The sequence below is a fragment of the Pleurodeles waltl genome, chromosome 9 (assembly GCF_031143425.1).
Source record: "Pleurodeles waltl isolate 20211129_DDA chromosome 9, aPleWal1.hap1.20221129, whole genome shotgun sequence".
Classification (NCBI taxonomy): Eukaryota; Metazoa; Chordata; class Amphibia; order Caudata; family Salamandridae; genus Pleurodeles; species Pleurodeles waltl.
Genome location: NC_090448.1, coordinates 814,852,544 through 814,880,328, shown reverse-complemented (window position 1 = coordinate 814,880,328; position 27,785 = coordinate 814,852,544). Strand labels below are relative to the sequence as shown.

General features: G+C 43.6%; 1 protein-coding gene across 4 annotated transcripts in view; it reads left to right on the top strand.

The window, feature by feature from the left end:
* The window catches only part of DPF1 (double PHD fingers 1), a 467,038-nt gene that overhangs the window by 86,071 nt on the left and 353,182 nt on the right, over positions 1–27,785 (top strand). The window lies entirely within an intron of this gene.

Below are 27,785 nucleotides of genomic sequence, written 5' to 3'. Positions count from 1 at the left end.
TCTTTCCTTAATTCTGGTAGTGGATCATTGACCATTTCCTGTCTGTCTGTGTCCCCTGATGGCTGCAAGTGCTAGTTGTCTCTAACTTGTGTTTGACCATAAGCATCAGTTTGCCTCACTGGTTGAAGTCTATTCGCCAGTAGAAATGACTAGGGATTTCAAAAGTACTGTATCTCTAAGAATCCAATAGTATATGAGTTATGTTAGCCACAAGTCAAACCCATCTCTCAGAGGTCGTCGAGGTTTTCTCATGGAAAGGTTGTATGGTTGTGGTTGCAACTTCTCAAGTGCTTAAAAAGCCAGGACAGAGTCAGTCATGTTTTAGAGGTAGCTGCGAAAGGTTGTCGCAGAATCATGTCAGCTGGCCTCCAGAAGGCCTATAGTGGTGAGAAATGGTCAGGCACCTGCCAGCCACTCCCTTGCACGATGGACTCTTCCCTAGACTTTTGGACTTTCAGAAGCCTGGTCGGATACCGCTCTATATCCCTGTTGGCTTTGCTGTTTAATTAATTGGTTAAAATGTACTAAGACACTTCACAAGTCACTGACTTCCTTTTGGTCCAACAAAGTTGCATAATTTGCTAATATGGTGTTTCATGGTCACAATGTGTTGGAATTTATGTAATTGTTAAAGCTGAAAACACCCATATTTTGAAAAACTTAAGGCCTATGATTTACTTAAAGGGCATTTTGCTTCTGCTGATAAAAAAACTCAAGGGTTGAGTACAAATAAGGTACATTTGAAAGCTCAATGGATTAGCTACGTCCACTCCCTAATTTGTGCTACTAGAGGCAATGTGTCGACCTTTCAAACACGGTTCCCACATGGGGTCTATGGTTCTTACAGCCATACTTACAGAGAGGCAAAGGGAGAGGTGTGGAAATGGAAGCTCTGTGTCTGTCTGTCGCTCCCTAGGCCACCATTAGGTACCTCTGCCACGAGGCTGGTGGGAGGGTGTGTGGGCCCTTGGAAGGCTGCCTCCACCATCTGCAGTGAGGTATTGTGGCCTCCCTCTCCTGCCCTGTGCTGCTGGGTATAGGGAGGCGGAAATGACCCCTCGCACGACCAAGCAGCAGCACAAAAGTGTGAACATCTCCTACATTGACCCACTGGGAGCCTGCTCCGATCTTAGAGGTTGCACCCACAACCTGAAATCTGTGGTACAGAGAGGACCGCTGATTTTATGTCTAGTCAATCTTCAGCTAGAAAGAAAGTCAACAGGAGAGACGGTTATGATATTAGTTTTAACAAAGTACGAGTTTGCCTCAGTAATGGGACGAGTCCAAGAACTTCTTTTAAACACACCATCCAAGTGCTTATAGCTTTTGTGTGGTGTTGCCACGGCCCGATTTTAACCCATTTCTTTAAGGTGAAGGCCTCCTACACAGCTAGGTTGTGGGAGGATGCGTGGACAGTTTTTGAGCAGAGGCCTAAGGAACGAAGGGAGGGCCTACAAAAAGAGGACAACATTTGTTTGTTTTGTCCGTTCCAATATCACGCACGCTGTGACACTTCTGTATACAGGGTGGAGCGCCACATCTCCCTGCACAACCACACAACTCTCTTTCACTCCACAGTTTATCTTAGGTATGTTGAGTATGTGACGGGACTGAAAGAGTTGACAGTTTGATTGAGAGAATACTAGGCTGCACATTATGTAACTGTCTTTGTGTAGCTTTTCGGCCCAGTGCATGTAATTGTTTGCTACAGTGGTGAGCCTCAGATTTGAACTCATATGCACCTATCTGCAGCTACATCTCACAAACCACAGACGAAAACAAATCACAGCTCAGGTTTATAAAAATATTGTTCTGGTTGATTATCACCTTCGCTCGCGTAGTGTAGAAGACTGTGGGGGTCATTCTGACCCCGGCGGTCTGAGACCGCCGGGGCCAGGGTCGGCGGGAGCACCGCCGACAGACCGGCAGTGCCCCGCAGGGCATTCTGACCGCGGCGGTTCGGCCGCGGTCAGATGCGGGAAACCGGCGGTCTCCCGCCGGTTTCCCGCTGCCCTGCAGAATCCTCCCGCGCTCCGCCGCCATGGGGATTCTGACACCCCCTACCGCCATCCGGTTCCTGGCGGGTCTCCCGCCAGGAACAGGATGGCGGTAGGGGGTGCCGCGGGGCCCCTGGGGGCCCCTGCAGTGCCCATGCCAATGGCATGGGCACTGCAGGGGCCCCCGTAAGAGGGCCCCACAAAGTATTTCAGTGTCTGCTATGCAGACACTGAAATACGCGACGGGTGCCACTGCACCCGTCGCACCTTCCCACTACGCCGGCTCAATTCTGAGCCGGCGTCCTCGTGGGAAGGTTGATTTGCCCTGGGCTGGCTGGCGGCCTTTTGGCGGCCGCCCGCCAGCCCAGGGCAAATCCCAAAATACCCTCAGCGGTCTTTCGACCGCGGAGCGGTATTTTGGTGGGGGAACTTTGGCGGGCGGCCTCCGGCGCCCGCCGAAGTTAGAATCACCCCCTGTGTGTCCTGTGTCAATTTTAGGTAATTTAAGCGACACTTCCTGGGCAGAACACCGCTCAATGCGGTCTATCAACAAAAGAGTAGAGGAGTAATGGTACACATATTAGATTCAGATGGGAAAGAGAAAAAATGAAATATAAGAATCAGTAGACCAGACCCCAAGGCTTGGTTTGTTACATTATTATACGTTTTGAACCCATGCCCCCATTCTACCGGCAGATGGGTCGAAGGTGGAAACTTCTTGTTGCTGTGGACCTTGAGAAGAGGTTACCTGGCTGCTGAATTACTGTAACATAGTCCGAGGCAAGAAGAGCTTGACACCAAGAACTGGTTATGGTTGTCTATGTTTTAGATGTAACTTTCTGTTTGTAAAGCAGACTGACTGTATTTTGATCATGTGGGTGGGATTCAGTGATTCTTAACATTGGGTCCGTTGATCTCTGGGGGTGTCGACGGCGCCTACACTTGGGTCTGCAAATGTTTGGGAAATTAAATAATATTAGCAGATTAATGAAGTATATATCCATAAAAAAGTACAATTTAAAACATTAAAACACAGTAATTGTTAAGCAATTTGAAGTTAGAGGCTAAAATGACGTTGGTATCCTTAGCTTGATTTGTGTGTAGTGCACGTAGAGCAAACAGACTCTAGTACCAGCATTTGATGTCCTCAAATGAAGTACTGATAGATGTCATAAGAAAGAGAGCATGTTTTAGGAGCAAATAAGACAAAGTGATATGCTAGAATCTAGCATATTGCTCTGTTCTTTATAAATGAAATTAAAATGTTGAAAAACTTCAACCATCCCATTAAATGAAGTATTTCACACTTTGTGTATTTGATTCATATTTATTTTTTTATGTATTTTTGAATATTGTTTTCAGGTTCAAATATTAGAAATTGCTGAAGCCGGGGTTCCTGGCTTCCAGTAGTGATTCTTTGTGGGTCCACCTCAGCTCTGCAGTGATGGTCGAGGCTAGTGGTGTATTGGCAGCAACACTGCCTGTCAATTTTGGGATCAAATGGCTGTTATTGATTCTGGTGATGTTCATACAATGGGGTTTACAGCTGCTGGATTCGAGGGTGAGGTTGTCTGAATATTTTGGTATGGAGTTGTCTGAGGAGTGGGACTAATTGTTGGAGGTGGGAGTGTTATACATTAAGGATGGGGGCATGGATTTGGCGGAAATTGCCGCATGTCTATTAGGGAAGAGTGTGCTGTACTTTGTAAGATGTTTAAGCCTTTGCATTGGAAGTAGCATTGCTATACATTGGATCTTGTGGATATATTTGGGGAAATCCATCTTGCCTTTTTTCTTTGCTTTAGTTCTCAGTACAGTCCTTGTCGAGGTTGCTGACAGAGCTGAACTGATGATGCAAGCATGTGCTGTTAGGATTAAGAAAAGGTATTGTAGACTATGGCCTGGGCCTCATTTCATCTTGAGTTGCACGGACTCCCATGGTAGCAATAACATGCCTGAGACTGAGCAGGCAATCCAGGTCACACTCGATTAAGGATGCAAATTAAAAGCAAAAAAAAATCAGACATTAAGGGTTTCGCTATTTCAACATGTTGAGAGTGGGAGGACTATGTTGTAATGAAGATTGCAGAGTTTGTTGGCGTGCAAGACTTGATAGCCGGAGGCCCACAATCTGCTGCTAATGTTTAGCTTTCGCTGCCAATATCGCTGTTTTTGACAGGTAAAGGCATTATTGCATTTTCTTGTTGCAGTTTGGAGAAGATGGCGCAGACATGAAGCAATAACCGTGCTTGCAGACCTTTCTCATGGGTGGAACGCTCCAGGGAGAGTGCTAGCTGCTACTCTATCAGTGGGAGCTTGATTACTGTTTTATTTGCAATCACCTTTTTAGGCTCCCACCTGCTAGGCTTAAGATGGCATGTTTGAGCTCAGACACTGACTGACATTCTCAACGCCTTACAGTAAAGATAAAAAACAGACTGATATCATTTTTGGAGACATATTGAATCATCTCTGAGCACTCCGTCTGCCAACGGGGTTCTTCAGGGTCAGGGCAACCAGCGGCATCTAATAAATCATCTCTCTCTACTCATGAATGGCCACTGTACTGTTTCTTCTCTGAGGTTGGGCCGCTGAATGTCCATGGCCACTTAGAGATGACTCCCAGGACAGATTTCTAGCTAATTAAATGAATGAGACTGTAGGCATTCGTACGACGATATAAGTCCTAGGGATTCTTCAGCACACAATTGCATGCTTATATTACAGCTAGGTAGCCAAATATGGATCAGCACACTTCTAAATTCCATGGACAGTATGCACTTCCTAGACACTGGACAGCGGTTTAATGGTTAATAATTGTAATCGGTGCAAAATATCACTAATGAGCTCTCCACCTGTGATCTGTCTGGCCTGATGCTTTATGTTGAATCCCAGCATCAGACTCAGCCCATCGTTTTCATTGTCATTAAATTGAGCTACTACAATAGGGTATAAATTAAGGTATACGGTCCAGTGCCAAAGGCAATAACAGTTGTTGAATTCCTAGAGACTAAGTTATAGGCCCAAGCCGCAGGTTAGGGCCCATCACGTGGCTGAGTGCCTTTAACAGCAACTGGACCCCACATAATGTGACATTGGCAACTTCATTGACTTCTGAGATGCTCTCAACATTCCAATGTTCTTATAGTGCTTGTTACTTGTTAAAAACGGTGTTATGAAAAGGTATGCCAATTCGAAATGTCAGGGTTAACCGAAACATATTCAAGGGCTCATGTGAGTATGCTTTTGCTCAAACAGGACACTCAACCTCAAGTGGCTCATTTATCGGTGTTTTTTCTCCTCTGTCCCGGTGTGACCTTCAGTATCGGTTAGGAAAATGAATATAACATGTTGAATTGCATTTCCTGCTTCTCTGTCATGGTATTGTAGGTGATGGTGTTTGACCACAAAATGTCTTATAGTTTGTCCCACCACATATGCACAGATAGTGGGACTGGATACCAAATATGGGTGTGGTGTTGCTTCCCGCTGCTCACGTAAGCGTAGAAAGTTTCTATTCCTTGGTTATTGAAAGACTGGCTTACTTGGCATTCAGGCTAGTGGCAACCTCAAAGCTGCTACTGGCTGATGAAGGTCATTCACAGTAGAGTGATTAATCCCTCTAGGCGGTTTAGCAGGGATGAGGTGCAAGGAAACTGGTGAGTCAGCTTGCTTGCTGTCCCAACATTATTCCTTTGTGTTACAATGTATAATGGAACTGAGAGGCCTTTGCCCATTCTTCAGCTGTCAAATTCCAAACTCCCATTTATCATATCACGTTTTAGAAAGCAGAACTTTGCATAATGGTACTTGTGGGCCTGTTTTTCGAATAGGAGAACATACTTGCCAACCTCTTGAATAAAAAACGTGAGTGACGTCAGGTGTTTAAGATGTTAATCCTTTTAGCTAAATAGGGAATGATCACGAAAAATCGGATGACACCCGCAAAATGCGGGTCAGTTGACAGGTGTGGGGAAATAAAAAATACAAGTGCCAGAGAGCAGTGCGCTGTTGCTTAAGAAACTAACGAACATCAAATTCACATGGCATGAAACTTGGTGCATGCCTGTCACGCAAACCTTCGGGAGGTTGGCGCCATCTTTTCCATCATATTCATCCACCTGACAAACAAAATGCCTCCATACACTTCACTGGGGTCACCCTACAACACCCTTCAAAAACTGTTCACTTTCTATTCATTTATTGAGATTACCCTCTTAAACACCTGAAGTCAACCAAATTGGAGAGTAAACAGGTGCAAAGAGCAGAGTGTAGGGGCGGCAGAGTGGTGCAAGGTTGGGCTAGGGGTCAGGTCGACATATAAAACACATTAGGATCAGTGCGCGCGGACACCTTGATGCATCCAGGAACTGATGGGCGAGAGGAAGCAGTCTGCCGTTTCCTGTCGCGCCTCTCGCCTGCCCCCACTTGCAGGCCTCACTGTAACGGGGCGCACAGCTCTAACAGGGTATGTGCCAGGGCGCCAGGAGCTCGCGGCCTCCGAGGCCTGGGAGAGGGCCCTGTTAGATAAACACACTGCCATCACACAAGAGTGTAGCCGCGGAGGGCAGTAATATGATCAGCATCAGAGCACCAAGGGCCTGGCAGCGGCACAGCTCCAGGCCTTTTCTTCCCGATTAACCCTTCGGGTCCTCCTTGCTTTGTTCTGGCCTTGTGGTTGATTCTTCTTTTCTGTGTTCACCCTTCCCCCGAGGGTTTTACTGGAATATATTAGGAAGTGAATGAAGAAATTAGATTAAAGCGAAATATAATTCTTTAAACTAGGAAAAATGAACAATTCTACATCAGAGGATTTGCCAGTCACCATATTAAAAGGACACATTCGTCTTTTATGAAAAAAACTGCTGGGTCAGCACAATTCTGCAAAAAACAAAATTGATTCCAACATTTTTCTAAGTGGAGGTAATGATATATTTTTATAAACGTAAAACCATCTTTACATTCACTTCCCATAAAACGAGCTTTAATAACTCTCTACACCCAGCCACTTATATTGTGTGCACACAAATTTCAAGTCAGGTTGGTGTAAGTCGTATACAACCTGTCTTCACATTCGGACAGACGTAGCCATGTACCCATAAAGGGAAACGTAAAAGTAGAGAACAATAATGTATACAGAGACATCGGACCTGCACGAGCGAATTACACCTGACTTTGGACCACTTGAAATCTGTGCATTTGTGTTCCAAGGGTCTACTTGTTTCCTCCAGGCACCACATCCTCTTTTGTTTTTCCCATTACACCCGCTCGGCCCTCACAGTGTTATCTGGTGAGGACACATGCAGTGGGCTTTTCAAGGCAAATTTTGTCCACTTGTAAATTTTGGGGTAGCCAGGTCAGGGCCCCTAGCATCTCATTTGCAAAGAGAAACAGCATGTGTGTAGCTGATATGTAAACCTTGTCATAATGAAAAGCAAAGGGAAAGTGTACACTGGAAGTCACCAAAGAGAGGGGCAGGAAAGAAGTAAATCTTCAGATTCTTTTTGTATTGCTTCAGGGCTGTAAACTTTTTCTATATCCTAGGGGCATTTGTGGGGAAGGCACAGACTGTCTGCACAGTTGTTCTGATATGAGTCTAACTTCATTCAAATGCTCCATCTCATTTAATGAGTCTCCTTATCAGCCTTCACAGGTTGATGCCCATTTGAGGTCCTCTTTACTGCAGTAATTTTTAGGTTTTTTAATCAGACAGTGCATACACTTTTGTGAGACATTCTGTTACCTTAGAGTGGGCTTAGTGCCTGCCCATTACTTACCATTGGTTGACTTAATTGTCACTATCATTTGCCTGCTTCTTTTGGTCAGCTTCTGTATGCTTTCCCTCCTCATCTTGTGTTCATCCCTTCTCTGGAGCACGGATGCATTACTGTGCCCTTCCACTGCTTGATTATTTAAGCGCTACTTTTTTCTTATTGTTTAAGCACTGTATGAGAGTGCATGTATTTTCCAGCTGTCTCCCTCTGTGCTCATCCCCCACTTCTCTCTCACTCCCACCATCCATAGTCAGGGTGCTGTCCCAGCACCTTCTGACCACGGTTTGTTGTCCGTGGGTTTTCTTCAGCCCCTCTCTCCTGCCTTTTGTTTCCGTGTGTCTACCATAGCCCCTCCCGCACTTGGTTATCTGTGGGCCTGCTTAAGATCCTTCCACCCACTCCCCGTTGTTCGGGTGCTGCACATCTCCTCTCACCTGCACTCTATCCCCACCCTCATCCTTCTCTCCACCACTCTTCCCTGTTGCCTCATCCCCCAAGCCATTCTCCTGTCCTTCCCTCCTTCGTGCTGCCTCGTTCCCCCAACCCACTCCCCATTTGTTTTTTTTCTCCAACAAACAGATGAGTGGGTTGGGGGACAAACCAACTTGGAGTGAATGGAGGGGCGGGGGCTCCGGGGTGGGAGAGGATGGGTTAGAGGGAATAGGGGAACACTACTAAAACTAATAAAGTGCAGTTAACCCACGAATGTGACAACATACTACTTTTCAATTGTTATGTTCTTGATTTGCTTTCACTTTAGTGCGTAGATTAACATTGATGACAGAAGAGATTTGTAGGCTAACATTGTTCATGATCACATGGAGTGAGGTGGTCACCCTATTTCCAGATGGAGTTCAGTGGGGAGCATTGCTCCAAAAAACCTAAAGAGATGAGCCAAATGTTTGCAGCTGGAACAAAGTGGTGATTGCAAAGTCATGAGTTTGAATCCCAGAAAGGCCTACTCAGTCCTCCATCCTCCTGAGGGTGGGTAACTTAAGAACCATGAGTGGGTAATAGTAAAATGTGCTATTAACAGCGCTTAAAAACTGCAGCAGTGTAATATGAAGCACTATATAAAATCAAGGGCAACATGTATGTACATTAGAAATTGTGATTTCCTAATTGCAACTCCATGAAAATTGCAATTAGGAAATCGCAATTCCAAATGTACAGAACTCCATTAAGTTTCTCATGTGATTCCCAGGGGGTCACAAACAGATCTACCTCATGAATATTAAAGAGGTGGGTCGCAATTTGCGACCCATTGGGAATCGGAAAAATTACAGGAATGGTGACCTGCCGAGGTCAGCAGACCACTATATCTGTGAATGCTTTTAAATAAAGCAATCTTTTTTCTTTAAATGCATCCCATTGTCCTTAAAAAAGGAAAATGGAATGCGTTTAAAAAGAAAAACAATTACACGTTTAAGTTCCATTTTTGAAGAGTAGGCAATGGCCAGTGGGACCACTGCCTGCTCCTAAAAAATATTTTCCCAACCATTCGCATTCCTTTGAGGCCCCTTCCCTTTGCAAATGAGTTACTACCAACTTTTCATTGGCAGTAAATTGCAAATGTTTTGCGAACACATTTTGGTCGCAAAACATATCTATACATACCTTTCAGAGTCGGTTTAAGGAAGGAACAGCCTCAACACGCCACTTCCTAATTCTGAATGGCAAACCTAAACTGCGGTTTGGTGACAACTTTGGACACCCAAATTGCTTTTTTCCACTAGCAAACAGACCGATTCTGGGAATCAACCCATTTGTGACTGGAAAAAAGTTTTACACATGTGGCCCAAAGTTATTATTATTGAGAAAGAGCTACATGTTCATAGACACATTTACATTTTTGGATATTTGTCTAAATCCAATCACTGCGCCACAGACTGTTATTTTTGTATGGAGCCGAGGTGCTTCCTTAGAAGGTATCGAGGTATACTTTGCCTCTCTTCGCTTGAAAAGTAACATTCTTAAGTCGCAATAAACCGTTGTTGGTGACGTTCTTTAACTGATTTGTACACTCCTGCATTACGTGTTGCAGTTGTACAACTGAGTAACAATCGAGAGTTTAAAGTTTATCGCTCAGCACCAATAAAATTCCAATATACCGGTTCTCATTGTATGGAGGAAGTGTTGACAATGGCCGAGTGTCTAACGGAAAGGTGCTAATATTTGTTGGCTGTGGGCAAGGGTCCCTTCCAGAAAGGGTTTTCTGCAGTAGTGCGTAATAAACATTCAATATGCTGTACTGGAAAACAGTTTAAGTTTTCTCTGTGGTGATAAAGTTAACAAAAAAGGAAGAGCACAACACATGTTCAGTCAGTTCACATCCCATTTGGAAACCGAAACTCGTTTATATTTTTAATATGAAATGCACTTCTTATGATAGGTGCATCAGAATCAGTGACAATGCCTTTCATAGTCAATAAACTGCACTGGCTGGAGACCATTCCGTTTGGGAGCTGTATTTGCAACCTTCTCAGAGAATGTCATGGTAATTTCTAGGTGAATCACTCAGGTGTCTGCCCGTGTGTATGAAAGTGCCCCTTTTGACATGGTTACTCCCCCACTTTTTGCCTGATATTGATGCTGACTTGACTGGGAGTGTGCTAGGATCCCACTAACCAGGCCCCAGCACCAGTGTTCTTTCCCTAAAACTGTACCATTGTTTCCACAATTGGCACACCCCTGGCACACAGATAAGACCCTTGTAAAAGGTACCAGTGGTACCAAGGGCCCTGTGACCTGGGAGGGTCCCCAAGGGCTGCAGCATGTATTGTGTCACCCTAAGGGATCCCTCACCAAACACATGCACACTGCCATTGCAGCTTGTGTGTGCTGGTGGGGAGAAAAAAATATACCCTACAGTGTCAAACTCCATTCTTAGGCTTTGTAAGTGCAGTGTGGTTATATTAAGTACATAAGCTGGGAGTTTGTCATCACAAACTCCACAGCTCCATGATGGCTTCACTGGAGGTGGGGAGGTTTGGTATCAAACTTCTCAGCACAATAAACGCACACTGATGCCAGTGTTGGATTTATTGTACCACACACCCAGAGAGCATCTTAGAGACAGGTTTCTGACTTACTGGGGTGAGAGCCTTTGTGCTCTCTGAGGCAAGAAACAAAACCTGCTCTGGGTGGAGGTGCCTCACACCTCCCCCCTACAGGAACTGTAACACTTGGCGGTGAGCCTCAAAGGCTCAGGCCTCATGTTACAGTACCCCAGGGCACTCCAGCTAGTGGAGATGGCTGCCACCCGGACAAAGCCCCATTTTGGTGGCAAGTCCGCCGGAAAATTATGGTAAACATGGAGGAGTGACCCCTCCAGCCAGGACCACTCTGAAGGTGTCCAGAGATGAAGTGCCCCCCTCCCTGCAGAATCATTCATCTTGGTTTGGAGGGCAGGGACCGATAGGGTTAGGAGTGTGCCCCCATCCCCAATGGGAGTGGGCACAGGAAGGGTGTAGCCACCCTAAGGGACAGCAGCCATTGACTACTGCCTTCTGACCCCTGTAGCGGCCCTTAATCTAGCATTTAAGGGCTCCCCTGAACCTACCTCACCAGATTCCTGGTGATCTCAAGACAAGAAGAAGGACTGCTGAACAGAACCACCAGCAGTGAAGACTCCAGACGACAACTGACTTGGCCACAGCCCTACCGTCCTGTCTGCAGCTTCAAGGACTCTGCTACTAAAACGTGACGCATCCAGCAGGACCAGTGATCTCTCTTAACCCTCAGAGGACTGGCTGCCCACCAGAGGACCAAGAACTCCCGAAGACAGCGGCCCTGTGTAGAAGAAACCCTCCAAAAGGACTTCAAAGCTGCCCTGGATCGGCGAGTCCTGCCCTCTCAGCACCTGACGCCCACGGCCCATGTCCAGATAGCTGACTGATCCACAGCAGGTCCCCAGGGGATTCTGACCTTGCATCAACCCTGTGTTGAATACCCCCTGGCCAACACAAAGACGCTTGCAGCCGAAATCCAGAGGACCCCCACAACAACTACCCCCCCAGGACTGTTCTGAAAATTGCACTGTCAACTTTTAAAAGAGAAAAAAATGTCTTGCCTGTAAACCGTTTTCTTTGCCAAATCCAAACAAAGTGCTATTGATACATATGTTCGATACTTACTTGCAAATGTACTTACCTGCAATAAGATCCTTTTTTTTTTACAATGTACAGACCGGGACATCTTAAAGATTTCTGGGGCCCTGGGCCAAAAGTAATTTGGGGCTTTGAATTTATGATGCAATTTCCGATCTTTCATGCCCTCTTCGGCTAGGTCACTGACAGTGCACATAAACACTGTTTCAAATTCCAAGAATCTTTACATCAAATATTTAAGGATAGTGACGTGTGTTTTTAATATTATTATTATTCTGTATTACTATACAGCAGCATCTAGTCTTTGTGACCCCCCCCCCTTTTTTGATATATGATATCCTGTTTTGATCTCAAATAAACTTTGTGGATGAGATATGGTGTTGAAAACAAACATTTCCATGCAAAATGTCTCATAGATTCCCATCCATTACTCACATTACAAATAAACTAAAGGGAAACAATATTTAAAACAATCTTTTTAAGAACTATTCAGGGTTATCAGGGCAGGAGTTTCTGCAGATAAGAGCTGGCTCTATCAGGGGACCCCATGATAGGCTGGGACCCTTGGCCAGGACCCACTTTTCCCATGCTTTAACACATCTCAGCATACAGAAGATCGTTGCAGTAGATAGTGGTGTAACACAAAATGATGCCCCCAGCATAGTGTGGTGAGCGGGTTCCAGAGTCTTTCATATATCACATATATTTACAGACCTACGACTGAATGGAGGTGCCCTGATGGAAGGGGGGCCCACATGTTACACCCCTGATTGTAGAGGTGAGGTGTATTCTGAGTTTGTGCATTGGTGTTTCATCAGGTTGTTGTATACATGTTATTTAAGAGAAGACCAGCTCAGCTTGTGCTGTACAGAGACTTTAATTGTGTCCAGGTATCTTTTGTGATGTTGGCCGAATAACAGATTGATTAATTTCTGGACACAAGATACCAAATCTAATGCCGGAAATAATTCTAGTGAGTAGGTTTTGGCATTTATTTGAGCTTACTGTTATTAAATGCTGAACTATTGGTTATTATGGGTGTTAATTTGCTCATTCTCACCTGACACCAAATTCCATCATATACCTAGTGATGGGGTGTAACTCTTTTCAGGTGTCAGATATTCCTGGTCCAAATGGTATTATCCCCTAACTTCTGTCAGTGTTCTCCTTTAACTTTAAAAGGCATTTTTCCCCATAATCCTTTGCCTCATACTGCAATTAATATAAGTGGGAAAAGTGATTTACAGTTTGATGGAATCATTTAATGAGCCGTAGAAGAAGGGGGTGTTGTTGGTGTCTGATTGTGAATAGTCTTATCCCACCAGCACCGTTGCTCTCTTACTGATCAGTGCACGGCATTGGGCCACATTCTGGAATGCAGGGTTTAGTGCCTGTTGTGTTGCGCTGATGTATGATCCTCTGGCTTAATGACTGTCATAATATCCTAGTACAGAGCTATGTACCTAACCAATAAAGAACAAAGCTATGCGACTTAACAATATAAACGTAACATTTTAAGTGTTTTTTCGAAAATGAAAACGATGAGAGATAAAGCATAAGGAAAGTGGTGATGTCAGATAAGAAAAATCAACAGCCATCTCTCTAAATGGTGAAAAGGTGGAACATCTAATAGATTACTAGGGGCAGATTCGAGCATACAGGATGGTTGTCACCATGCAGACCCTCAAAGAAAGGCTCTGAACAATGCACAATTGTAGTCCCTTCTGCACAGGCAGCCAGTGTAACCTCTTTGGTGACAGGGAGATGCCTGTTCCCTCTTCAGGGGCTCTTAACAAGTGTTTGAGCAGCTTCCTTTTGAAAGTAACTAAGACCGGTTCTCAATTAACTCGTAAGTACCAAAGTAAATTGAGTTAGTGCGGACCAATTTAGAAAGAATCGGAGGACTGACAGCTTGAACTTGCTGGGCCTTTTTAAGATACAGGAGCGTGGTATAATATGCTTTTAGAGCAAGAAAACCCAGCCCAACGCTATTAGTCATTTGAAGGGATACTGACAGTGAAAGGTCAAACACAAAGTATTTAGCAGCATTGCGTGGTTGATGGTGTTGAATGCTGCTTACAGATCTAGTAGCTCCTGAGTGCCAATACTGCCTATAGAAAGGCATCCTAAAAGCTTCTAAAACACAGACCAAAACCGATTTGGGGATTATTTAGGATATATTAGGGCAGGGTGGCATAGAGGCCCACACATTAAGGCCCTCATTTGGACTTTGGTGGTCAATTTCACTGACTGCCAAAGCCCAACCCGACAGACGACTGCCAGTGCTGGCGGTCAGTAGACCCCCATATTACAAATGCTGGCTGCTTTCCGCCATTATTGAGGCGGAAAGCAGCCAGCAATCGTGCTGGCAGTTGGCGCTGCAGAGGCGGGTCCCTCGCCGGAACCCTCACGCCAGCAGGACCCCACCCACCGTACTAGAAGCCGTAATACGGCTTGCAGAGTCCTGCTGGTGTGGTGGTGGCGGCGAGGGAAGACCGCCAGGAACCATCCCCTCCCGGATGTCCCCTTCGACTGAGGTGGTAAGTGGGCGTGTGAAGGGCGTGGGTCTATGTGTTTGGGTACATGTGTGCATGTTTTCAGAGGGAGTGCTGAATGCATGCATGTATGCAAATGAATGTGAATGTATGCGTGTATGTGCTTGTGAATGGGGGTGTCTGTGTTGATGAATGTGAGTGAGTGGGTGTGTCTGAGTGCATGTATGTGTATGCTGAATGGGTGTATATGCATGTGTGCGTGAAGTGGTGTGGGTGTGTGTGTGTGAGTGTGAGGACGGGTGGGGTTGGATGTGTGCAGGTGCGGGGACATGTGTACAGGTGTGTGCCGGCGATAGGAATGTAGCTTCCTGTTGCCGGGTGCGTGACCACCAGAGTTTTCATGGCAGGATGACTGCCATGGAAAGTCTGGTGGTTTGCAGCCTTGTAATCTGGACGGCAGGCTCAGGCCTGCCTGCCGGGTTGGAGGTGCTCCTTGCCGGCCACGGCGGGGATTGTGGGAGGCTTGGCATATGCCAAGCCTCACAACTCTTAATGTGGCGGTCCTCACCGCTGGAGGGAGGGCCTAAGTGTAGTTTAGAAATTTGATTTTTTTAAAAAATACTTTAAAGAAATAGACATAAGACATACCAGACCTTAACTCCTCAACTATGAATTAATGTCGGCTCAAGCAGGGTAAATGTGGGGAGAGCTCAGGCTTTGACCAAGCGCAGGGAGCCCTAAAACTCCCCCAGATGTCCAGTTTCGGAATTTCGTGAGGTCACTCTCAAATGAGCGTGACCTCAATCTGTGAGACAGCAAAGTAAAGGGCTTTCATGTGAGCTACCAGTTTATGTGAGCTACCAGTTTACAGTCCTGTGGAAGATCTTTTAGTGTTGGCTTCCTCAAATAAGGTGAGGTACCTGCTTGGTCTAAAGTTAAGCTATGGGCACTGCTTGCATCAGCCACCTATTCAATCCTTTTCTTATGCTGCATAAGTCCTTGAATAATCATGTTTATTTAAACATGCAATCCTACTGCCAAAGTGCAAGAGTGGTCAAAGGTATTTTCTAATTGTGCGATGTCTGGAACGATGGCTGGAAATACTTTGTGTCCAGTGGCATGCTACTTAAATCTATGCTCAAAAGCAGAAAATACCTTGATAAGTGTAGAAAAATGGCTCCCTGTTGCAGTTACCCCCTCTTTTTGCCTGATATTGATGCTGACTTGACTGAGAAGTGTGCCGCTGAGGGTGTGTTTTGTGTGCCTGTGTTTATCCCCCGTGCTTTACAAAACCCCACTGGTCTGCTCCCCAAGGATGCAGGTACTTACCTGCTAGCAGACTGGAACTGGAGCACTACTGTTCTTCATAGGCGCCTGTGTGTTTTGGGCCCTCCTTTGACCTCTGCACCTGACCGGCCTTGTGTTGCTTGTGCAGTGACTTTGGGGTTGCCTTGAACCCCCAACGGTGGGCTGCCTATGCCCAGGAGACTGACTGTGTAAGTGCTTTACTTACCTGAGAAACCTAACCAAACTTACCTCCCCCAGGAACTGTTGATTTTTGCAATGTTCACTTTTAAAATAGTTTATTGCCATTTTAACCAAAACTGTGTGTACTACTGTTTTAAATCAAACTTCTATACTTACCTGTGTGAAGTACCTTGCATTTTATGTACTTACCTCAAATCTTGAATCTCGGGGTTCTAAAATAAATTAAGAAAATATATTTTTCTTTTCTATAGAAAACCTATTGGCCTGGAGTTAAGTCTTTGAGTGTGTTCCTCGTTTACTGCCTGTGTGTGTGTACAACAAATGCTTAACACTACCCTCTGATAAGCCTACTGCTCGACCACACTACCACAAAATAGAGCATTAGTATGATCTAATTTTGCTACTATCAACCTCTAAGGGGAACCCTTGGACTCTGTGCACACTATCTCTCACTTTGAGATTGTATATACAGAGCCAATTTCCTACAATAAGTGTTTCCAAATCAGAATGACATTGGGAAAAGTAGTATAGTGGCAACAAGTGGAGGCGGGGTAAATAGAGCAAAGGATCATGCCATGAAACCTAATAATAGAGTCATTGTAAGTGTGCCCCAGATCCAAGAGTTGGTTTCGGAAGTTTGAGAACCCCTTCATGACTATGTTATATTCTGGATAAACGAAACAAGAAGTAGTAGCGTTCAGTAATCTAGAGCTTGGTGGGCAACTCCCAAACAGGCAACATCAGGAGATGGCATCATCTTTTCTTTAACCTCTTAGCTTAGCTGCTGGCCCACTGCACACTGGTTACTGCCTAGGTGTTTTTATATCTTTCCCTAGCTTAGCTGGATCCCACAAATTACAGAAAATACAAGATTTACGCACTCCCTCCCGTTCTTTTAACGGTGAGGTTGAGTCCGCCCAGTTGGCATTGTCCTACTTGGGTGGGGCTAGGTGGTCAAATGATGAAGCATGAGACTATATAGTGTGTGAGACCACCTAGTCCGTAAAGGAAGCACCCCCCCCACCACCACTTCACAGCACTTACTCACCATTCATACACCCAGTGAGGTTAAGGAGCTCCAGGAAAATCTCCTTTGGGTATAGCTCCTCATTTTAAGTGAACCCCATACCTTTTTGTGTTTTTTGGCTTTACATGTAGGGAGATAGTATGGGTCGATTCCTTTAAATTTGTTTAGTTCCAATCTCCCTGACTCTCTATTTGTGTTATGATTGAATCAGAAAACCACATTTTTCAACACAATTTTGGCATTTTATTGGGACATACTTCATTTTTACTATTTTTGGTGCTTTCATCCTCCTTCCAGTTAGTGACAGGAATGGGTGTGAAACCAACACTGGATCCCGGAAAGCTAAGTATTTCTGAAAAGTAGACAAAATTCTGAATTCAGCAAGGGGTCATTTGTGTAGATCCTACAAGGTTTGCCTACAGAAAATAACAGCTGAAATAAAAAAAATATTGAAATTGAGCTGAAAAAAACAGCCATTTTTCTCAACGTTTTACTCTGTAACTTTTTCCTGCAATGTCAGATTTTTTAAAGCAATATACCCTTACGTGTGCTGGACTCTTCTGGTTGCGGGGATATATAGGGCTTGTAGGTTCATCAAGATCCCTAGGTACCCAGAGCCAATAAATGAGCTGCACCTCGCAATGGGTTTTCATTCTATACCGGGTATACAGCAATTCATTTCTTGAAATAAAAAGAGTGAAAAATAGGTATCAAGAAAATCTTTGTATTTCCAAAATGGGCATAAGATAAGGTATTGAGCAGCAGTGGTTATTTGCCCATCTCTGAATTCCGGGGTGCCCATACTAGCATGTGAATTACAGGCCATTTCTCAAATAGACGTCTTTTTTACACACTGTCTTACATTTGGAAGGAAAAAATGTAGAGAAAGACAAGGGACAATAACACTTGTTGTGCTATTCTGTGTTCCCCCCAGTCTCCCGATAAAAATGGTACCTCACTTGCGTGGGTAGGCCTAATGCTTGTGACAGGAAAGGCAACATGGACACATCACATTTTTACATTGAAATCTGATGTGTTTTTTGCAAAGTGCCTAGCTGTAGGTTTTGGCCTCTAGCTCAGCCGGCACCTCGGGAAACCTAGCAAACCTGCACAGTTTTGAAAACTAGACACCTAGGGGAATTCAAGATGGGGTGACTTGTGGGGGCTCTGATCAGGTTCTGTTACCCAGAATCCTTTGCAAACCTCAAAATGTAGCCAAAAAAACACTTTTTCCTCACATTTCGGTGACAGAAAGTTCTGGAATCTGAGAGGAGCCACTAATTTCCTTCCACCCAGCCTGCCCCCAAGCCTCCCGATAAAAATGATACCTCACTTGTGTGGGTAGGTCTAGTGCCCAAGACAGGAAATGCCCCAAAACACAACATGGACACATCACATTTTCACAAAGAAAACAGAGCTGTGTTTTGCAAAGTGCCTAGCTGTGGATTTTGGCCCCTACCTCAGCCGGCACCTAGGGAAACCTAGCAAACCTGCACAGTTTTGAAAACTAGACACCTAGGGGAATCCAAGATGGGGTGACTTGTGGGGCTCTGATCAGGTGCTGTTAACCAGAACCCTTTGCAAACCTCAAAATGTGGCCAAAAAAACACTTTTTCCTCACATTTCGGTGACAGAAAGTTCTGAAATCTGAGAGGAGCCACAAACTTCCACCCAGCGTTCCCAGAAGTCTCCCGATAAAAATGGTACCCCACTTGTGTGGGTAGGCCTAGTGCCCGCGACAGGAATAGATCACACAACAGTCAATGTTGGTACTTACATGAGGCAACTGTTGACCCTGGGGTGATCCATTCCTTATGCATGCACTAGGTATAGGCACTCAAGTGGGGTAGTTTTTTTATCAGGACAGGTGAGAAATCACTGGGTGGTAGGAATTTTGTGGATCGCAGCATATTCCCGTAGTTTGTGTGACAGAAATGCAAGAAAAATAGAGTTGTTATTCAACATTTCAGCTTTGCAGGGTATTCTGGGTAAGAAAACTTTGGGGAATCCACACAAGTCACACATCTGTGGACTCCCCCGGATGTCTAGTTTCCTGAAATGTTTGGGTTTAGTATGTTTCCCTATATAGCCGCCGAACCCAGGACCAAAAACACAGGTGCCTGTCTTACAAAACCAGTTTGTTTTGTGATAGATAATTTTGATGTCTCCACAATACAATTTGGGTAGTGGAATTTGGGGCTGAACTAAATTGGGGAGCTCCCAAGAGAGCACCCTCTCTGTCATTGCCCCGCATTCACCTGCTCTCTGGGTTGGGCTAACCCACTATTGCCCTGTTACACAGACTGTGCTTGCAGAGGGACAACAGGACTGCCTTCATCAAATCCCTCACAATTTACTGGAAGGAGTTATCCAATGGGACTCCTCCAACTGAAAAATCACTCCCAGAGTCTGCGCCATTGTCCTATTCCTCAGATGCTGTCTCAGTAACTACTGTCTCAGTCTCTAATCCTATGTCAGAGCTGTCCTCCATAACCCGAGTGACGTCAGCAGCAGTCATCCATCAAGATGCCATCTCTGCTATTGGCTAAACTGTTGCTCTAAAACACTAGCCTACATAGACAGTCACAAAATTGCTGGTGTGTGTGTGCGTGATACGTGCAACAATAGAGGCCACCTTACCTGCGCTTCTTCCCTCAATCAGCACGTTCTTTCAAGACACTCAAACACCTTGTCACATACCATTCGTCACAGTCCTTAGCACCTCCTGCGCCCAGTCCAACAATCATTATTGGTGCTCCCACTCCCATGTCCTCCTCCTCGGATTCCCTCCTTACCACCCAGCAAACGTGCTCTTCATCTCTCCATAGCCACCCCGCACATACATTTCATTTGTATTATAGCGCACGTAGTGGCTGACTTTACTAATGTACTCAGCTATTTACCTAAAATACTGATTTACTCTTTGCAGTAGGCATATAAACCTTCTGCGCTTCTTTATGGCGCTAAAACTGCCACTAGACAAAAGTCTGATCCTTTTGTAGCAGAAACATAATCACAAGACTTACTTGACTTTTTTATTGCTGCCTAAAAGCTACAGTTGAAATGGTCAGTTGAAGTATCTGCACTGCTTTGAAGACGCAAGCTGCAACTGCAAGACAACTGGTGGCAAATATATATATAAATATACATAAATATGATATATATATATATAATATATATATATAGATCACTTTTATATGTGGGTCTGGTTTTCCTGGGGGCCGATCGCAGCCCCAGGGAAACCACACATGCACTGACAAAAGTGATATATATATCCCAAACACGAAAAGCCCAGGCACCAGTCCATGTTAAAATCCAAGCATTTAATAGCATTTCTGAGCAGCAAGACAAAAAATCCTGACACGTTTCGGCAACAGCATGCCTTGCTGCTCAGAAATGCTATTAAATGCTTGGATTTTAACATGAACTGGTGCCTGGGCTTTTCGTGTTTGGGAGATATTTTCTGTGGGATGCTTCACCCCAGTAACCCAGGCCACCCTGCAGGGTCTGTGGCCCCTTACAGAGCAGGAGGTGACAATGATAGTTTTATGGAAGGGGCCCGACCCGCTCACCTTCATGCAAACAAGGCATTTATCTGAGAAATATATTGTGATGGAGGTGAGCAAGGGATAGGAGGGAGGCAGTGTGCCTCTCCTCTTACTTTTCATGTATTCCCTGTATTGCTGTTATCATGCTGGGCAGCAACTGTAAAAGCAAGTGGACTATCAAGTAATGGATACCTAATGCACATAAGAATATTTGTATGGTGAACTGAAGTGCCTGTGACGCTATTGAAGCTATATGGAAATTAAGCACTCCAGCTCAGGAAGTTATTTATACGGAACTGTGCATTATGGGAGTTGGAGTTTGGTTATTGAAGTCACATGACTGTGTATTTAAAAAGCACTGACTCACTCACACCTGCTCTTACTTACCTTTGAACAAGGCATGCTGTTGCCGAAATGCGTCAGGATTTTTTGTCTTGCTGCTCAGAAATGCTATTAAATGTTTGGATTTTAACATGGACTGGTGCCTGGGCTTTTCGTGTTTGGGAGATATTTTCTGTGGGATGCTTCGCCCCAGTAACCCAGGCCGCACTGCAGGGTCTGTGGCCCCTTATGGAGCAGGAGGTGACAATGATATATATATATATATATATATATATATATATATATATATGTATATATATATATAGATCTGTATTTTATTTTGGTAGTTGTAGGGTTTCCGTGGGGGCCAAAATGGCCCCGGGGAAACCCTACAACTACTAAAAAAAAGTATTGCCCCCACAGGGAGTCGCCCTGCCCACGGGCGACCCCCTGTCAATTTCTTTATTTTAAAAAAAGCCCCCCAGGGGGCACCAACCTTGAAATAAAAACATATGGCCCGGGGGGGGGGCGTTTTCTGAGGGCGGCCGACCCCCCCCAAGTGAAATCCCATGTGTCTAGTGGCATTTCCTGGCCATCGATCGCAGCACAGCTCCCTATGATCTGGGACCCTTTGAGGCCAGTAGGCCAAAGGAGAGTGCTCCTGAAGGGCCAGGAAACGCGTTCAGGAAGGCCTCGTATGAAAGGGGAGAGTCTCCCCTTTCATACGAGGCCTTCCCGAACGTGGGGAAGGACGTTTGGAGCCGTTTTCCCCATAGGAGCAGGAAGCGGCCCTATGGCCGCTTCCTGCTCCGATGGGGAAAACAACATTGTGACGAAAGGGGCGGGTGGGGAGCGTGGGGAGACACGGAAGAGCTTCCATGTCTCCCAGGAGTTTAAAAAAAAATTAAAATCTGAGATTTTCGAACCCCCTCCCTGGTGTCAGCCACTGGTCGTGACCCGCAACAGGGAGGTAGTGCGGGCGACGGCCAGTGGCCGATGCCCGCACTTAACTGGTTAAAGGTTGTTGTTTAGGTAGGGAAGTGGCATTATTTCACTTAGATTTTTTTCCTGTTGACAGCTGAAAACTAGAGCGTTTTGAGTTATTTTCCCATCAATACATTAAGAAACCCACCTCCCTGAGGGAGAGACAGTATCCTGTTAATAGAATGCAAAAGTGAGAAAAATATTTTAAGATGCTGATTGTCACAGGCAATATTCCTGAGGCTCAATGATGTAGAGGTGAAACTCGCGGGGGTTTTACAGACATTTAGAAGAATCTCAGTTTGCAGGCCTTGTTCTTCACTGACAAACTCACTTCATTATGTTGTGACCCTGCATAATTGAGATGGTCTCAAAAGAATCTACCTAAAAAATAAATAAATAAATAAATCAGACTTCTTCATTTTACTTCTGTTATAGAAACCTGGTTGCAGTTTTCATAGCAGTCCTTCGTAAGGTCACAGTATTACTCTATGTACTTAAGTGGATTGTGGCACTCCTAGCAGAAAAGATGCTAGATGCTAAATGCCAGAATTTCAACCCCGTGGCTAAAGTGCGCAGGTTTCAGAACTTATTAATACACTCCAATTGAAAATGAGGGCTATAGTGCCCATCCGCTTCTAGTGAAAAGATACCGAGAGATACATTTATCAGAATACAATCTGGCAACACTCAAATTTAAAATCCTTATGCTGGACAGGCATGATAATTATTTCCAGTGTTGTAAAATGGTTGAGCCTTGTACAAATCTCAATATTCAGTATCTGAGATTGGGAAGTTCAAAAGCTGTGGCCATTCAACCTAACCTGTTATATCATTTGGTCCACTGTTGAATCACTGAGTGCACGTAGAGAATATTTTTACTGTGTAATATTGGTTCAAACCTCTACTAAGCTGGAAATGGAAACAGTTTTGCATTATTTCGAATCAATGTAAATATTGACATATTACAGCAAAAATATTACAAAATATCTGCTTGGACTGTTTTGTAATTGCTCTGGAACCACATGCAACACATATGGAAAGTGCAGTGGCATGAGTATTACTGCAAAATGTCAGACAACGTCAGTGTTTTATTGCAGTTGGTATGTCATACAATATGATATGTCATTTCAGCTTTGCTTGAAGGGGTCTTCAGCAGGCTGTACAGAAAGTGTTAGTGTTTAACCCCATTCCATCTAAAAAATGACCCCTGAGATGACATAATGATGCTTGAATGCTCATCCAGGTTTTTTGCAACAGATTCAAACAAAACTTTAATGTCGAACCATATCAAGTATTTTAAGGGGAAAAGGCAAGGATTTTGCTTGTTATGGTAGTGAGGAAATGTGTTTTATTCTAGGGGAGAGACAAAGGTGAAGAAATGTTTGATCTATTATCTATGTAGCACCTGTAAATGGAAATGGTGTTGGGTATAAGATAATATTAGATGCTAGGTATTAGCCAGGTCTTCTGAATATTATTGGAAATAAGATGTGTGGGTATTTGGTCGTAAGAGGCGTTGTGTACTAATACTGACTGGTCATGTTCTTTCAACTTGGAATGTACGCCTATCCGAACTGGAGAATTACAGATACCTAAGACATATGGGTATTATAAAAAGAAGGGAGACACTGACCACAGTCCTCAAGTCATGCCTGTTCAGCGATTCAGAGAGTGTTTCGTTCTGAAGATCATTATGCCGGTATCCTGATTTAAAGTAAATAGTATTTTGCTGTGTGTAAGACCAGTGTTTTATAATCCTGCTAAATTCACACTTTATGTAATCTCAAAAGTGAGGATACCGATCATGGTAATTCTTACTTAATCTGGAGAATAGAGTATTATGCATATTTGTTATGCATATTTTGTAATAATATCAAACTCTCTCCTTGAAAAGACCTTTGTGCTCAGCACCTGTTGGGAAAGTTTCAGGATGGTCTAATATTCATAAAAAAGGTGAACTCCAGAATGTCACTAAACGTTTATGTCGTTCCTTTAAGATTCAATTTCGGCTGATAGAAAATACTATAAACTGCTACCGAGGGACAATAGTTTCTGAGACAGGCCAAGCAGATTACTGTATATACCGCTTTAAGGGGGCAGTTATGAACAATGTTAGACCAGGCATTGAACCTAATTTGGTAGAGCTGCACTCACTCAGTGTCTGACTGTACAAAAAATTACGCTCTTAACTCCAAAGACCCTGGATGCGAAAAGTTCACTGTATGTTTAGGTAAGGCTTGTTTTTCTAGAGCCATGGGCTTCTGTACTTCTGGATGCTAGACTTTTAAAAAGCTGCATGAGCTAGTTTTAGTGTTTTGTCAGAAATCTGCAATAAAGATGGCACCCAGCAGGTGCAGGAACATAAACAAGCTGTTTTATTAATAACAAGCTGATTTCGGTGTAAAACTTGTTTCTGACTTAAACCTGGACGAAAACAGAAGGAAAATCACTGGCTAAGGTGCAGATGTATTTCAGAAGGGAATGGCGAGATTTTCCCTTTGTATCATACGTTACATGCACTATAAATGAGGGCCTGATTCTGATTTTGACAGGGGGAATACTCCATCACAAACGTGATATATATCCTGTCTGCCGTATTACCATCCCATTGTATTTTATGGCGATCGTAATACAGCGGACGTGATATATATATCACATTGTCAGTATTCCATTGCTGGGATCTAAATCAGGCCCTATATTATTTTGGTGAATACATTTAAAAAGGCCATTAGTGAGCAGAACTCAAGTGGACCAAAGTGTTGCTAGCTCTGCCCAGAGAATTCAGCCTCATTGAAATTTGCCAAAGGATGTAAATATATTGACACATTTTTCAAAGTAGACTCAAGACTGTCAGGGCCCCATCCTAGTACTTGTATCATTTGATTTTGGTAATCATTATATGACCATGAAAGAAGAAAACTAGGAGTTTCGAAATATATTAGTATCATAGATCCCATGTTCTTGTTTGAAGACCAACTCGTTGTTTCAGCAAGATTAGATATCAGTGATTAATGCCTTGGAGTTGCACTAAACGGTCATGGTCTCGAGTGCAGAGGATGCCACCACTTCTGATAATCTGTGGTGTGCCTGTGGAAACCAATGCTTGGAATCGCACATATTCTGAAAATACAACTTATTTGCTCCAAATTTTTTATGCTGTCTACTGTTGTTGGACGGTGTGTTTATGAAGAAAACTGGCTTGATCAAGAATACATTAGTGAATACAACGCAATATGTGTAAAGCCAACCTTCCGAATGACATTTTATATAGGCATTAGCAAAGGTCCCTTTTAAACATGCTAGTAGTTTTGTGTGTTTTAGAAATTGTTGGCAACCTATCCCTAGTCCCTCATTTTGTGAAATCTGCATAATAGAAACCTTGAAAAAAACATAATTATCTTAGGTCAGGTCTTCAACTGGCTAAAAAATATTACAAACAAAGATTCTATAGCTGCCTGGATAATGTTAGTCGAGGATCCCTGCCAACAAAGCATATAATAGAAAGTTAGTCCTCCATAAAGAGTGGAAACAGGCATTAAAGTATTTAAATGTGGTTAAATCGATCAAAAGAAGGAAGCTACTAATTGAATTAAGGTTCTAATAGTTTCCTTTGGCAGGCATCGAGGTTCAGGGGCTGGGAAACAAAAAGCTCGGCTGTGTTGTATCTGTGCTTTTAATTATCAATCAGCATTTCTTATTCCTTTTGTTTGTGTCTCTTGAATGCTGGTCTGAAAGGTGGAAACATTGGTGGACTGTGTTAGAAACTGTTTGGCCACGTACACCTTTTAAAGGCATCTCTGCGAAAACCACTTTTTAAACAAGTATTTTGGATGCCAGGATTAATTATACCGCTTTAGTAAAATATTCTAAAGTCTGTGCAAACAAGCTGGCAATTAATGAAAGAAAATCTTTTCTTTAACTGTTTTCAAATCCAGCCTGCATTTGTACATTGGCAGAATGCAGCTTCTGTGAAAAACCAATGTTTATGTATTACTGGCCTGATGACTCAGTGAATTAACTCCTGGATTTTGTTATATGTCAGAATATTGCCTGACCTAAATATTGCATCCTAAACATCATTTACAAAAATATTATCCCTTTGGGTGTATATTTTCTATTGTTAACGTTAATGGTGTGATATGATAATTATGTCAGACAATATTGTAACAGTAATATTCTGGTGCACCCAATTCACTTTTGACATCAACAGAGAACTGAGAGTCACGTATTTTTAACCCTGGCAAGCCAGATTGAGCCTTCATTCCATTTATGGTTGGTAAATTGAGTACCAATAGTAAATTAGATATGTTACGCCTGCCACTTATTGTCCTGAGAAACTGAGTAAGTGACATATGAATGAAGTGCTATGGAAAAATCAAGTTATTCTTACCTTGGATGTCCTGTGTGCTTCTCATTTTGTTTAGTACTGAACTTGTATGAAGAACATTCTGTTCCTTTGGTTGGTAATTGCTTGCCTTGGAAATTCTCAGTGAGGTCTTGTGTTAATGCCCCTCAGCAGGACTTCTTCTAGACTATTTATGTGACCTCATTTTTCTTCAATAACCCTGTTGCTTGTAAAGCCTGTACTGGGGTCCAACTGTGGGCCGATTTCTCAGGTATAATTTATAACCAATTAAGGTTGGAAACTGAGTTAATGGAGGTCACAAAAAAATAGTGTTCCTTGGTGCAAGTTCCAGTCAACCAGTTACAAAAGGTTACTACTTTAGCTTGTGGGCTGGTTACAAGCCAGGTCCCAAACGTTCCTTAGTCTTTGCTTTCTTTTCTTTGAATCTCGGTAAACCAGTAGTTGCTTCAGAACAAACCAGAACCCATACTCACAGATCACCTCATTGCTAGGTTATGTTATTGACGTTTGTATAATACACTAGGCCTCATTTCGAGTAACCTGAAATGATATCCCTAGGAGGACCCACTCTCTGCAACTATGAGTTATCCACTGTTTCAGGACCTGGAATTCTAGGTCTGGGAACACAATACCTGGATTCCCATGTGTGGCTTTGCATCCATGAAAAGTGTGGTTCAGAAACAAGCAGGTTATGTGGGCAGAGGCACTTCCTGACCTCTGCCCAACCCTCCACTATGCACTATGAGGAAAGCAGTTAGTGACCCCAGTACTCCCTCTCCAACCGCTGACAAACACTACCTGACCTTACAGCTCCCTCACAGAGATAATTGCTAGTCTGACAAGTTATTTCCCATTTTTGCTGAGTTTAACTCAAAATCCATGTTATCTCCCAGGGAGATACAGGCCAGTATTATTAACACTGACTCATCCCAAACCTCTCTGACTACTATACTCTCCCAAACACTGTTTCCAAACTCTTCCCTCCTTTATCCAATTCATCTAACCAAGTGGCGCACGTCCACCACTCCCAATAACAATTCCAATCTTTACTTTACTAATCCACTTCAATTAATCCCTTCCTTTAAAAATACAGTAAATGCATGAGATCACAATGACTACTAATTTAACACACTTATCACTACTAATCCACAGAGAAAAAATAAAAACGCATTTTACTTATCTCATAACTCCTTACATCTTTTATCCTTTGGTTCCAGAGCAGAGTGCTACTTATCGGAAAGCAGTCTAATACCTTGTCACGGGTAGTAAGCACCATATAAATACAGTTTACAATTTCAATTACAATCGACCTCTGGCTCTTCCAGTTTTGTAGCAGTGCCCCAGTTTAAATCTTTTATGTGTTTTGCATCTGCACCATTGTAGTATAGGAGAGATCTTAAAAGCAGCTGTATTAAAAACAAAAACAAGGATCAAATTGAAGAAAGCAGGGAGTGTTTACTGATGTCAGAAGAAGCAAATGGAGAGGTCTGTGAGCATGATAATGATGTCACAGAAGACAAGTGGTGAGTGGTTAGTGATGTCACAGGAGACAAGCTGGGAGCATTGTATTGTTATATAAAAGACGTGCAGAAAGGGCACTCTTGTCAACAAAATCAAGTGTGAGTATGTACTGATGTCAAAATTAAGTACGCACGGATTATTTAATAGTATAAAAG